General features: G+C 40.7%; 1 pseudogene; it reads right to left on the minus strand.

Moving 5' to 3' along the window:
• LOC115892036 overlaps nucleotides 1–12592 on the minus strand; it is a 54928-nt pseudogene extending 42336 nt beyond the window's left edge.
• Nucleotides 12593–13041: the final 449 nt, after the last annotated feature.

Here is a 13041-nt window from a genome sequence, read left to right on the forward strand (position 1 = left end):
GGATTCTTTCCATGGTGAGTGGCACATACAGTTAATTGATACATTGATGTAATTTTTTGGCACTCCAAAGAACAAAGCCTCCAAATCAGCCTTATGCCACATTTTCTGAACATACAAAAGAGATGGACAGAGGAAACGTCAGGGGTATATTGTTGTTTTAAATGACATTTATACTCCATTTCAAACAGAGTAATATTAAGAATATTTAAAGACCCAAAAATATAAGAGAATTGAAATGTCAGAAGAATACTATAATGGAAGAAAAGCATGTAAGTGTCAGAAAACAAATACATAAAACCAAATCTGCATTTCTAAAATAAATTTTAGCATATGATTCTCAAACTTGATGACGTATGGGAACAAAGAGCATTATTTATTTAAAATGGAGATTGCAGGCATTACTCTGAGAGAGCCTGATTCAGCAGGCCTGAGGAGGGACCTGGAAATATGCATGTTTAATTACCTCTCCAAGATGCTCTGACACAATTGACCCTTAGTACACTTTGGAAAATGCAATTTTAACATGTGAATATAAGCTCCCACCTCTTAATACTGTCACAACAGCAATTAAATTTCAACATGAGATTTGAAGGGCACAAACATTTGAACGTTCAATCATAGCATGTAATATTTAGGCTGGGGGTGAGGATGGCCAGAAGTAGAAGAGACAGATAGTAGAGTCGGGGAGGAAATAAAGGGCAGAATTAAGATCCAGTTTGTCTCAAGACACAGGTATGGGGATGACAGATGTAACTACTGTAAACACAGCTCCTAGGGGCTTCAGTGACATATGGGATTCATAAGCAGGTATAAGAATTTATGGGTTCAGAAAGCTGAGCTGAAAAGGGAAAAAACAAACTGCTAATTATTGATTACGTACTACAGACCACGCACGTATTTTATCAAGTTCTTTATACATACATATTACATTTAATTTATAATGTTCTTATCTTACAGATGAGGGAAATAAATATTTAAAAGGCTGAATGATTTCCCTAAAATGATACCGCAGGTTTGTAATGTTCACTGTTACCTGAAAATATTGGAGGATGGGTTAGGGAAGGGAGTCTGAATCCGGGTGCAATCACTCTTATTTTACGGGGAAAGAGATGAGAAGATATTAGGCTATTCTTCCACAGATAGAGAGCTGGATAGGTGGAGAGTTAGGATTAGAAACTTTATGTCAACATAAATGTCATCAATACAAAATAGAGAAAGGAAACAAGATGAGAAAAAGTTTAAACATGGAAATTTCCATCTCTTTATTGCTTCAGAATTAAGCCCCCAGATTCCATCAAATTCCATAGCAGAGCTTTGACAAGGGTCCGCTGCAAATGGGTGACATGTGCACTGAGATATTCATCCTCTCAGCCCTCATGGTGGAGGGAACAAGTTTGTTGGGAGACACCCACACACATGTGAGCACGTGTGCGCGCGCGCACACACACACACACAGCGCACTCACGTTTGTTTTTAAGGATCAATTGAATGTTGAGAACGTAGAAACTCTGAACAGAACCTCAGAACAGGAGCTAGTCTGCGGATTCCTAAAGGAAATTCTTCCCTGAGGACGTGACGTTTCAGTGGGCATTTGAATGAAAGCAAAATAATGGGGGCTCTGGGAGAAGGCTAGAGAGACTGGGAACTACAAGTAGAGGGAAGCCTGAGATAAGGGGCTTCCACTGCAGGGAGGCAGAGATGGCCAATGTGGTCCGTACTTTAAGAGGAGAGTGCCAAGCAGCACGGGGACGGGTCAGAGGGGAGAGTGGAGGGGGTGGAGTGGTGGTAACGGTTTTGTGTGAAGGTTAAAGGATTTGAGTTTTCATCTTAATAGGAATGGAAAGTCATTGAGTCAATGAAGGTAGGTAGGTTGGTGAAGCTTTCTGTTGGGGAAAGATGTTCATATGATCAGGTTTTCATTTGCAGATAACTCTGTGGAGCAAGTGTGATCATAGCAGAATTCTTAGGAGGCTGCTGCAGGTGCAGCTTTAGGCTGCATGATGGCAGCAGGGGCAGAGAGAAGCAGGTGCTTATGAAGACCCACAGGAGGCTGGATGGAGGAGAATCGGGGGACAGGGGAGAGACAAAAATCCCGCAGAGTGAGGTAGGGAATTGGGGAAGGGTGAGAAAAGGCACCTAGAATTTTGTCACAGTCTCCCCCGGATACAGGTATATGTTCTGACCCCCTTTTTTTCCTCCAGAAAGACAGGTTTCTGGCAATGTTGTCTAGGATGGAATCAAACTCCTGGGCTCAAGGGATCCTCCTGCCTCAGGCTCCTGAGTAGCTGGGACTACAGGTGCCTGCCGCCACACCAGGCATCCACTTTTGACTTCTTTTCCCCAAAGTTTAGTTAAAGTGATCTTTTTAATTCATTGTAACTACACCCAACACTCTCCACATCTCTATCGTATATTTATTTCAACTACCTGGAATTGCCTTTCCCTCTGTATTTGCATTTCAACATCTTGTTTATTCTTTACGCCTCAGATCAAAATGCCCTGCTTTTCATGAGATCATTCCTAGTTTGAAGTCATTTCTCCTTCTGTGTATACCTTAACTTTAATGATCTGTGTGGCTCGACACATACATTTATCACATTTTTTCTTGTGTTTATTATTTGTGTGTCTGTCGGCTTCCCCTTTGGGACTGGATAGAGCAGACTTTATATTTTATCTGCAAACGTCTACCAAAGTTATCTGCAAAAATCAACCAAAGTTTGCAAACCAGTTAAAACTGGACTGACACTATTTTATTTTTACAATACAAATTTTGTATTATTTGTCAATTCTACATAAAATCCAGATTTCTAGTTTCTCGAGGAAAACAAAGACTTGGCCATCTTTTATTTTCCTTCCTTCCTTCCTTCTCTTCCTTCCTTCTTTCTTTCTTTCTTCTTTCTTCCTTCCTTCCTCTTTCTTTCTCTTCCTTCCTTCTTTCCTTCCTTCCTTCCCTCCCTCCTTCCTTCACTTTCTTCCTTCTCTTCCTTCCTTCCCTTTCTTCCTTCTTTCCTTCCTTCCTTTTCTTTCTTTCTTCCTTTCTTCCTTCTTTCCTTCCTTTCTTCTTTCTTTTCTTTCTTTTCTTTTCCTTCCTTCCTTCCTCTCTCTCTCTTTTTTTTTTTTTTTTGAGATAATAAGTCTCAGTCAGTTGCGCAGTCTGGAGTGTGGTGGCACAATAATAGCTCACTGCAGTGCTGACCTCCTGGCTCAAGCAATCCTCCCATCTCAGCCTCCCAAGTAGCTGGGACCACAGGCTCACGCCACCACACCTGGCTAATTTTTTTCATTTTTAATTTAAGGGACAAGGATCTCACCATGTTGCCCAAGCTGGTCTCAAACTCCTGGCCTCATGATTAAAGACACGAGCCACAGTATCCAGCCTCAAGCCATCTTTTGGAGTCGGTGCCTACCCTCTGACCTCCATGCTCACTACTCCTTATTGTCTATTAATTCCCCTTATTGGCCTGGCCCCTGGAGGCATCTGAGTTTAAGGCATTGGTCTAGAAATTCTTACTGAGTTTAACAAAATCTCATCAACAATAGTGTGTTGAGCTACTTAATTCAGGACTGATTGGTGAGGTCATCTCAGGTAAAATGCGCCCAATGTCACTTCAAGGCCATTATTTCAGATTATTTGTGATGCCTTTAACTAGAGAGAGGGAGGTGTGTAGATATGCATCTAATAAAACAGCTCTGTCCTTAGTCTAAACTTCAATTTCCAATGTAAAGACATGTAAATGTATGTGAGGAAGGAACAGAAAGCTGGATACATTCTTGATTGAATTAGCATTGCTTGCTTTGTTTGTAATTGTTTGGATATTTAGCAAGCATGGGAGGGGGAGTTGGGTTGTAACTGATGGAGATTGTGGCTGTAGACAATTGGGTCTAATTTAGTTAGTATGGCTTACACAGCGGATATTGCTTCCTGGTGGGAATCTGGTGCAAGTGCATAAATAATCAATTTCAGTAATAGAAATGTGATGGTTAGAAATTCTTACACATATGTGTAATGATGAAAAAAGGATGTATCATTCTTAATCCCTTGTGCTCTAATGTTATAAAGTAGCCTCTATTCTAATGATATGCTCATCCAAACGACTGAAATTTAGCATCGTTTGTTGGTAGATGAGAAAAGTAAAAATAAAATCCCCCAAATGGAGTAAAATATCAGGAGGAATCAAAGTAATTTATTTGATATTACTGTGTATTAAGCACTTTTTCCTCCCTTCATAAAATGGAATTTAAGGCTTATACATCACTTTTTGAATCATTGGGAATCTTGATGTTTTCTGAAAATGGAACTATAAAGAGTTGAAATGATAAAAATAGAGAGCTAAAGCACTTGGCTGCTCACAAAGGTATAAACAGATAATTAAATTCAAAAGACAAAAAATCAACACAATGTGAGTGCCTCACTGACGATACAGAGACCAGAGGAAAAATGCATCAAGATACTCTGAAAAATATATCAAAGGTTAATATATTTTTGAGTTTTTGATCATAAAAAATTTGAAATCTGCTTTCAAACTGCAAAGCAGTTATTTAAAAATAAATCATTCTGATTTCTGATCTAAAAGACCTATTTTTTTTCTCTTCTCAGAATCTATTTCTTGGCTCTGAAAACAATAATCATAAGAAGTATTCTGTTGCAAAGTCTTCTATGAACACAACACGTTTTATGGGCTAGAGGAGATTCCAGTGAGTGAAAAGTTATGGCAAAATCTTTATATCCTATGAGGTTACATAATTCTTTCCGTAATGTCCTTGGCTGAAGACATTTATAAAACTTGTCCTGCTCCAGCACCATCTCTGAGTTCATCTCTCAGGAACACAATAGCCATAATAGTAGCCATTATAGCTGCTATTCTTCTCAATTGTAAAGGCACAGTGAAATCGTGGGATGAAGCTGTGTCTTGATTGGCTGTTAAATTGCGATCAATGAAAAGTATTTGTGCCATAGTTTTACAACCAAGCAAGAACCGGCCATCCTGGTGGTAAATCAGTATGTACACACCATCAAAACTAAAGTGTCTCACTTGGATAACTGAACTGCATTTTCTTTAAGACAACAGGGTACAATAGAAGGTACATTTAAAAAAAAATCCGCTTGGGCATTTTTCTGCCACCTGGTAAAAAACAAATAACATATGAACAAGGACAATGTTCAAATAAGAATGGTGACTTGCCTCTAAATTATAGCTTAGTTGCCTCAAGTTATAAAGGAAAACCAATGCTCCTTTTAATCTAATAGGAAGTGAAAATGACAAACATGTAGTCACCATTCTCAAGGGTCAGCAAACTTTGCCTCTAAAAGGCCAGGTAGTAAATATTTCAGACTTTGTGAGCTATATATGGTTGTTGTGTGTGTATGTGTGTGTGTGTATATATATATATTCATACAATTCTTTAAAAATGTAAAAACCAGACTTACAAAAGCAATCCATGAGCCAGCCTCAGGGCTGCAGTTTGCAGACCCCTGATTTATATGAATGCTTATAGATGTGAATTTTAATAAAAGTACAACACATCTCTTTTGATCTCTTTTTGATCTGCCTGGCAGATGGCCTTAGGCTTAGTTGTCCAACCTGAGACCCAGGAAAGGGGATACGGGTCCTCACACAGGAAACTTGTTTATATTGTCAGAGGTCCTTGTGTGTGGTTCTTGTGTGACCATGTCCAGTTTTATGCCTGTCTGACTATCACTCTGGTGCTAACATCCTGACCTTGTGTTTCCTCTGGTGTTCCAGGGAAATCCTGGCCTGGAGCAGCCCCTAGTTTTCCAAATGAAAGGCACATATTCCATATACCACCACGACAAGAAACTAGTTCAAAGATTTCTACATGAAGCTGGGCGGGGAGATCAAAATGAGGGCAGTCCTCTGTCCCTGGGTCATCCAAGACAGGAATGAAGAGTCAAGGCAAAAGAGAGAGAGAGATAGAGTGAGTGGCAACTAGTGGTATATATAAGGGAATAGAGTGTGGGTGACTTCAAGTTCAAGGACAAATGCCTAAATTTTCCATTTTAAAAAAGAGGCAAGAAAGCGGGGAGCCAAACATATTAGTCAGAAAACGCTTCTAAGTTCTTGTCTCTGCCCACCAGTTTGATGTCGGTGGGATGTAGATCTAGAAACTGTGTCATGGATAACTGGACTCTGCTTCTGCTATGAGAAAGTTAAACTGCCATTCAAAATGGATGCCAAGGCAACATAAAACTGTAGGAACTCACCACAACAGAATGCTAACATGACAAAAGGTGCTTGGATTCTGTTTTGCTTTCAGAAAACTCTGACTTTTGATTTTAGTTAATTTGAATTAAGCTACCCATTATGACAGCACTTTGCTTTGAAGCGGGATTTTTGAATTTCAAGAATGAAAATCTCCTCCCAGTTGGTTGACAATTTATTAAAGCAAGAGGTCTCAGGAGATTAGCACACGTAATATTGTAAGACATAATGTCATAGGGCTTGTCGTTACAAAACAAACATTTTAATATAGATCAGAATACATTTTGAGTCTCTCTTTTAAAAAGTCAGAAAAGGCATAAGGTGACATTAATATAAATTTTTTATATTCTCTTCTGAAAAACAAAATATCAAGACTATTAAAATATTTCAAATGTACATGCGTTAAAGCCTACCAAAGTAAATAAAAATTGGCCATGTTTGTGCTATTAAAAGTAAGCTAAGTGGAGAAACATCAATCATGTGGGTTACACTGTTTCTTTCCCTCTCCAGAATTGTATTTGCCCTTTGCCTGTTCCTATTGCTAGTCTTATACTCAGAAATTTTTCATAGTTGATTAGCAGTCATCGGGTATGTCTTCAGAATATGGTGGATATGATAATGATCATAATCCAACCTGTTTTATGGTACTCAAGTAACAAGTTGAAAACTTAAGATGAAATATAATTTGAATTTGATTATAGAAATGATTGAATTGAATAAGCAAGTATTGTGCTGTTATGTTGTGGCAGATCTTTCACCGTTAGGTTTGATAAGGCAAATTTTTGATATAAACTTTAATGTCAAAGTATGAATATAAGATGTTACCTGTGCCTTACTAGAAAAAGGAATAAATTAGGGGAGAAAGCATACAAGAAAGGAAGGGATGGCTCCATTGATCCCCAGTGTTTATGTCACCACAGTTTAATCTTGACCAGTATATTAATCTTGACCAGGCATATAATCATTAATACAAGTTTGAAGAAAATGGAAAGTAAACTATTGTTATTTGAATTATAAATAGTAATGGTTTAACTTTAAGTTAAAGAAATAAGTAAACTTTAAGTAAAAGAAATGAGTAAATTTTAAGTAAAAGAAATCAGTTTTTAAAGCTTATTTCTGAATATATTAATCAACAGTAATAATGTATTTTTAACTTAATCATAACAAAAGTGGAAGCAGCATTTACATGCAGATGTTTAGGTTTTCTCCACACTCTTTTGTGCTCCCTCTTGTTCTCTATCTCTCTCCCTCTCTGGCCTTCACTCTGTGTTTTTCAATCAATGGGTAATACACACATTTAATCCAATAAGATGTAAAATTTATGGAAAAGAATAAATGTATATTAATTTACCAATTATTACACGCCGAACTCCGCATTAGATGTGTACCTATCACCTACCTATCTAAACATTAGGAGGTAAATTGCTTGAGGTTATATCACTCGTAAGTGCTAAAGCTTAAAAGAATATTCTAGACTATTTGATTAGAAAGCCCATGCCCTTTTCTTTCATGATAACCACTTCCAATCCAAGTGGCTATGGTATGAGTCTTAACATTTATCAAAATAATAAAGAAATTTTCAAATACTATGGTTTTATTTATCAAAGAGGAGTACCACTGATGTTTAGATAATTTATGTAGATACTAAAATAGTTATCTTGAAAATCTATGTCTTAAGGATAATATACATATGAGCTTCTGATGATCACAGAATATTTTGTCCTTTTACTAATCATGTACCATTTTAAATGATAAATTCAGAAATTGTTAAAACACTTAGAAAGGTTAATTATAAAATTTTGGTGATTAGTACTATGAGATCAACTGTGATATCAAACACAAGCTCTATACCCTGCACTCATTTGTAATTTAATGGCATCTATTCATGAATGACTCATTTATCATTTTGTACCTGTATTCATCTGGATATAGTATCAAATAGGAGTGCCACAGACCAGCATACAACCAATAGTGATATGCATTTATTCAGTCAGCAAATGCTGCAAAGGAAACCACTAGATTCTAGTTATAAACCTTATCAGCATATATCAAAAAGCTTCTATAAAGTAGTTTTCAGTATGGAATACGTGGAAAATAAATTCATACATATAATTTAAATAAAATTAACATAACAAAAATGTCATCCTTTTTAACAATCAAAGTAGAATTTAATTATATAGATAGTCACTTGGAAAAATAAAGATAAGAGCATATACCATAAAATAAAGTTGTTAGGATCCAACGGAATAAAATATATGAAAATATACTCTAAATTTTAAGTCACTGCATACATTAAAAATGGAATTTCTAAATTTTTGACAGTGTTATATGCAAATATCAAAATTTTTACTATACTCTTTACAAGGATTTCAGTCAAAATACTGACTAAATTAAATAAAGAGCAATTTTAATTAGGAAATTAGGACTCTAACTACAGGTGATTGTAAATTTTGTTTGTAACTGCTCCTCTAGGTACTCCGCTATTTATTATTATTCTGGGTCTCTCTGTGAGGGTGTTTTGGATTAGATAAACACGTGCATTGGTACACTGAGTACAGTAGTTTCTTCTTATCCTTGGAAGGGAGATAGCTTCAAAAATCTTCAGTGTATGCCTGCAACCACAAATAGTTCTGAATCTGACGGCTGTCAGTCAGGACATATTTCTGTTCATCTCTTCCACCCACAAATGTAAAGCCTTTTCCATCTTAACCAAGCACTTATCACACACCACGGCTATAACTTTTGCATTCTGAGATAGGACAACAAAAGTAGCCTGAATTTCTTTTTCTTCTTCACAATTTCATGGACAGAAAATTCACTTTTACTGTGAATTCAGCAACCTCAACACACAATATTTTTCCTTGTTGAGGACTTTCACTTTTTCACTTAGAGGACGCACTTTACTTTTGGCATATTCAGATTACCAGCATCATCACTATTACACTTCGGGGCCATTACGAGGTACAATAAGGGGTCCTTGAACACCAACACTGCCGCTGCCTTGCTATACTGCAACAGTCAAGCTGAGAACCAAGCAGCTACTAAGTGACTGTTGGGTGGGTGGTGTATACAGAATGGATCTGTTGGGCAAAGGGGTGATTCACATCCTACCAGGGACAGTGTGGGATGCTGTAAGACTGCATCATGCTACTCCAAATGGCATGTAATTTAAAACTTATGAATTGTTTATTTCTGAAATTTCCTGTTTGACATATTTGAATCGTGCTTGACCACAGGTTAATGAAAATGCAGAACTACAGATAAGGGAGGATGACCAGGAAGCAGCTAGCCCTCACTAATGTGAGTGGGCTTCATCCAATCAGCTGAAGAGCTAAATAGAACAAAAAGGCCGAACCTCCTCCAAGTAAGGGAGAATTTTTCCTACCTTCATACTGAAACTGACATATCGGTTCCTCCTGGGTCTTCATCCTGCTGGTTGTCAAACTGGAATTGCACCATCAGCTCTCCTGGTTCTCAATTTCTGGACTCAAACAAGAACTACACCATTGGCTCTTCTGTGTGTGCCTCCAACATTTCAACTCACCCTGGAAATACTGAGATTGTCATCCTTCATAACCACAGGAGCTCTTTTCTCATAATAAATCTCTCCTTCCTTCCTTCCCTCCTCCTTCCTCCCTCCCTCCCTCCCTCCCTCCTCCCTCCTCCTTCCTTCCTTCCTTTCTCTTTCTCTTTCTCTCTCTCTTTCTCTTCTCTTACTGCTGGAGAAATTTTACTGGATGAGAACCACAGCCTGCACTTGCTAGCCTTCTTGCCTTCTGTATGGGACTTGCTTTCAGTCTCGGCCTCACTCAGCTCCTCTGTGAGGCTCTGGGATTCAGAGCAAGGAAACACTGTCTTCAGGGTGTCCACAATGATATTCACCACCATTTTCTCTATTCTAGAGACCGTAAATTGCTTCCTGGCCAAGGAAATACGAGCATCTGTGTTCAGAGCAAGGAACTCCTGCACGTCCTCACTGTTACTGATCTCCGGAACGGCACAGAGTGGCTTTAGGAATTATTCTAGGAGGCTCTTACGGGCTTCTACTCTGTCACTGTCCATGTTTCCAAATGGAAGATCTGGAAAGAGCTTTTTAGGATCCTTCACATTTTTAATGAACTTTCATAGATCCGGTTTCTTCTCCTGATGAACTGCAGATTCAAGAACCCAATAGCGATGATTCACAGTGTGGCAGGCCAGCTGCTGCAGGCTGCTGCTGTTGTCACCATCAAGGGCTGTCTCATATTTCACAGTACAGAGTGTGCATGGGTGGAATCCGGTGCCACTGTGCTCTCGGGCTGTAATGGTGCCAGTGATATGAAGGTTCTGGATGACAACTGGACCATCTGGACTGCTTAGGGGCTCAAAGCTGAAGGTGGCTGAGCTGAGAGGACCAGGTGGAGAGGAGGAAAGCACAATTGGTGGCAGACTAGGATCAAGGTAGCTCACATCATTGGCGAGATCCTTTTCTAAGCATGAGGGCAGTGAGGAGCAGGTCTTCTCCGGCCCCTCCAGCAAAGCTGTAATGGAGGTGGTAACATCTCCTTGTTCTATCTCCTTGTCTGCTGTGTCAATATGGATCTCTGGGCAGAAGTTCAGTGTGGAGTCAGGCAGGCCTGTCTCTGTTTCTCTCCCTGGACCCTCCTCAGCCTCTTCTCCTTCAGCCTCTCTCCTTCCCTCACCATCTTTGGGTTCCAGAGCCTGGGAACCCTCTAGGGCACACGGGGCATCCTGAATCCTGACAGAGAGAAAGTGGCCTGGAGTCACGAGCATGATGGTTTCTAAGCCTAGTTCAGACAGCAGAGCCTCCAGCTCTGAGTCTTCACATAAGAACAGGGGGCCTCAAATATTTGGCTGTAGGAAATGTGATGAGTTGTTTCCTACTTTTCTTTCTTCAGACATCCCACCCAAATCTCCCCCTACAGCTTGTGTGGCCTTCTTCAACCTCTGAGGAGGGGCCTGCAGGACTCTCTGATTCACTGTTAACTTAGGAACCCTGAGGCTGCTATTAGAGAAGGAGCTCTCTCTTCTGGAAGCTGCTGTACCTCAGCAATCAGTGGCAGAGATGTGGGCACTGAGGGCTGTTCAGGGGCACTGGCTGGGCAGGGTGCTGGATCTCTGGCCTTGGAAAAGATGCCCATGAGTACAAGGTGGATCCAGAGAGGATCTGACAGCCTGCTGATCAGTGGGAAGATTACACTGCATGTGATGAGTTCGACCACAGCATGGCGTCCGGTACGAGTCTCTAAGTGCGATTTGGGCACCAGCCCTTGAAGCAACAAATTCACAATGCCACGTGTACAGGTGACTTCAGCACTGGAGATGTGCACAGCAGGATGTGGGGCAGTTGCCCGGCAGTAAGCCTCCCAGAGGTGGGAAGGCTCAACTGGACCCTTCTTCCCTGTAATGGCCTCCATGGCTGAACGTAGCTCTGTAGGTGACAACTGCAGAGAATCAGAACACTCTGGGCAAGAGCATGATGGTCCATCATGCTCATCCTCCTCCGAAGCCCCTGGACCAACCCTTTCATTGCTGCCTCCATTTCCTCCTCAAAGGCTGGCTCCTGGCTCACAGAACGGTACCAGGATAGCACAAAATCTCAAATAATCACATCTGGATGGTGCAGTTGATTTCCTGTTCCAGCTGTCTTTCTGCCTTAGGACACAGAGGACAGGTGGCCAATGGGATGAAGCCTTCTAGGACCAGTGGATCTGAAGCCACTCCAGAGACGCTGGAGCCCAGCCATCCTCCCAGCACCACTAGCAATGCAGACAGAAGGCACAGCAGCCTCACATCGACCAGAAGATGTATGACCAGGAGCCAGCAAGCAAGACCCCCAGAGCCATCAGCTTCTGGCTGCTCAACAGGTTACTGAGGTGACAGCTCGATCCACCTGGAGTCTCCTGGAACGATGGCACTATTTCTGTATCTATGGCTGAAGGGACAAGGTGGCTTCCCCAGATGACAGCCCTCAAGATTTTACTCCAGAGTTAGGGAAGGGGGGAATGAACTGTGTCCCAGATACAGGGTGATCTGGGTGCTGTTCAAGGAACTGAGGCTCCAGGCTCTCTAAGTCCTACAGGCACTGCAAAGTGACAGTGGCAACTCTGCCATCTCCCCATGGCTACCACTCAGAGTCCTCCAACTCGCCCCCTCCAACTGAGGTGTGGCTTTGGAGGAAATCTCTGCAGCCTTGGTACTGTCCCAGGCAGAAGACCTCTTTGCGGTCTTGGGGTGGGCAGTGCAGGGCTCTGGGGCCCACAGACACCTACACACACAGAGGACGGTGGCTGGCCAGGGCTGGGTCACACAATGCCAAGAACCATGCGCCCACACTCAGCCCCGACCTGAAGTGGGCTCATCGGGGTCATCTCCACTGGCCTCAGCCTGCTGCCTCTGCAGACCTGGGTGACTGCACTCTCAGCCCTGCCTGTGTTAGGGCTGCCAGCCTGCTGGCTGCCGGCGACCAACAGTAGCTTTTTATAACTTAAATTTTCTATATTTTCCTTGCACATATGTTTGACTTTGATCATGCATTTTATTTACGCTTTTAAGAGAAGGTACCTACAGCAAGATTACAGTAAGAGTTACCATGGTCCGTGACAAATTTAGTTGTAAGTGCCGTGGGGAAAAAAGTTTAATAAAAACAATAAAGATATACAACACGTGGCTTCTCACAGTCTTTTGTCTCCCATATTATTCCTATCATTTATTCTATATTTCTAAGGTTAAGTAATATTAAGATCAGGTACAAGCATTGTCATGTGCTTTTAATTATTGAATATAAATGTATCACATGACAATTACATTCAACATATTA

This window comes from Rhinopithecus roxellana, unplaced genomic scaffold, assembly GCF_007565055.1.
Source record: "Rhinopithecus roxellana isolate Shanxi Qingling unplaced genomic scaffold, ASM756505v1 contig6035, whole genome shotgun sequence".
NCBI lineage: Eukaryota > Metazoa > Chordata > Mammalia > Primates > Cercopithecidae > Rhinopithecus > Rhinopithecus roxellana.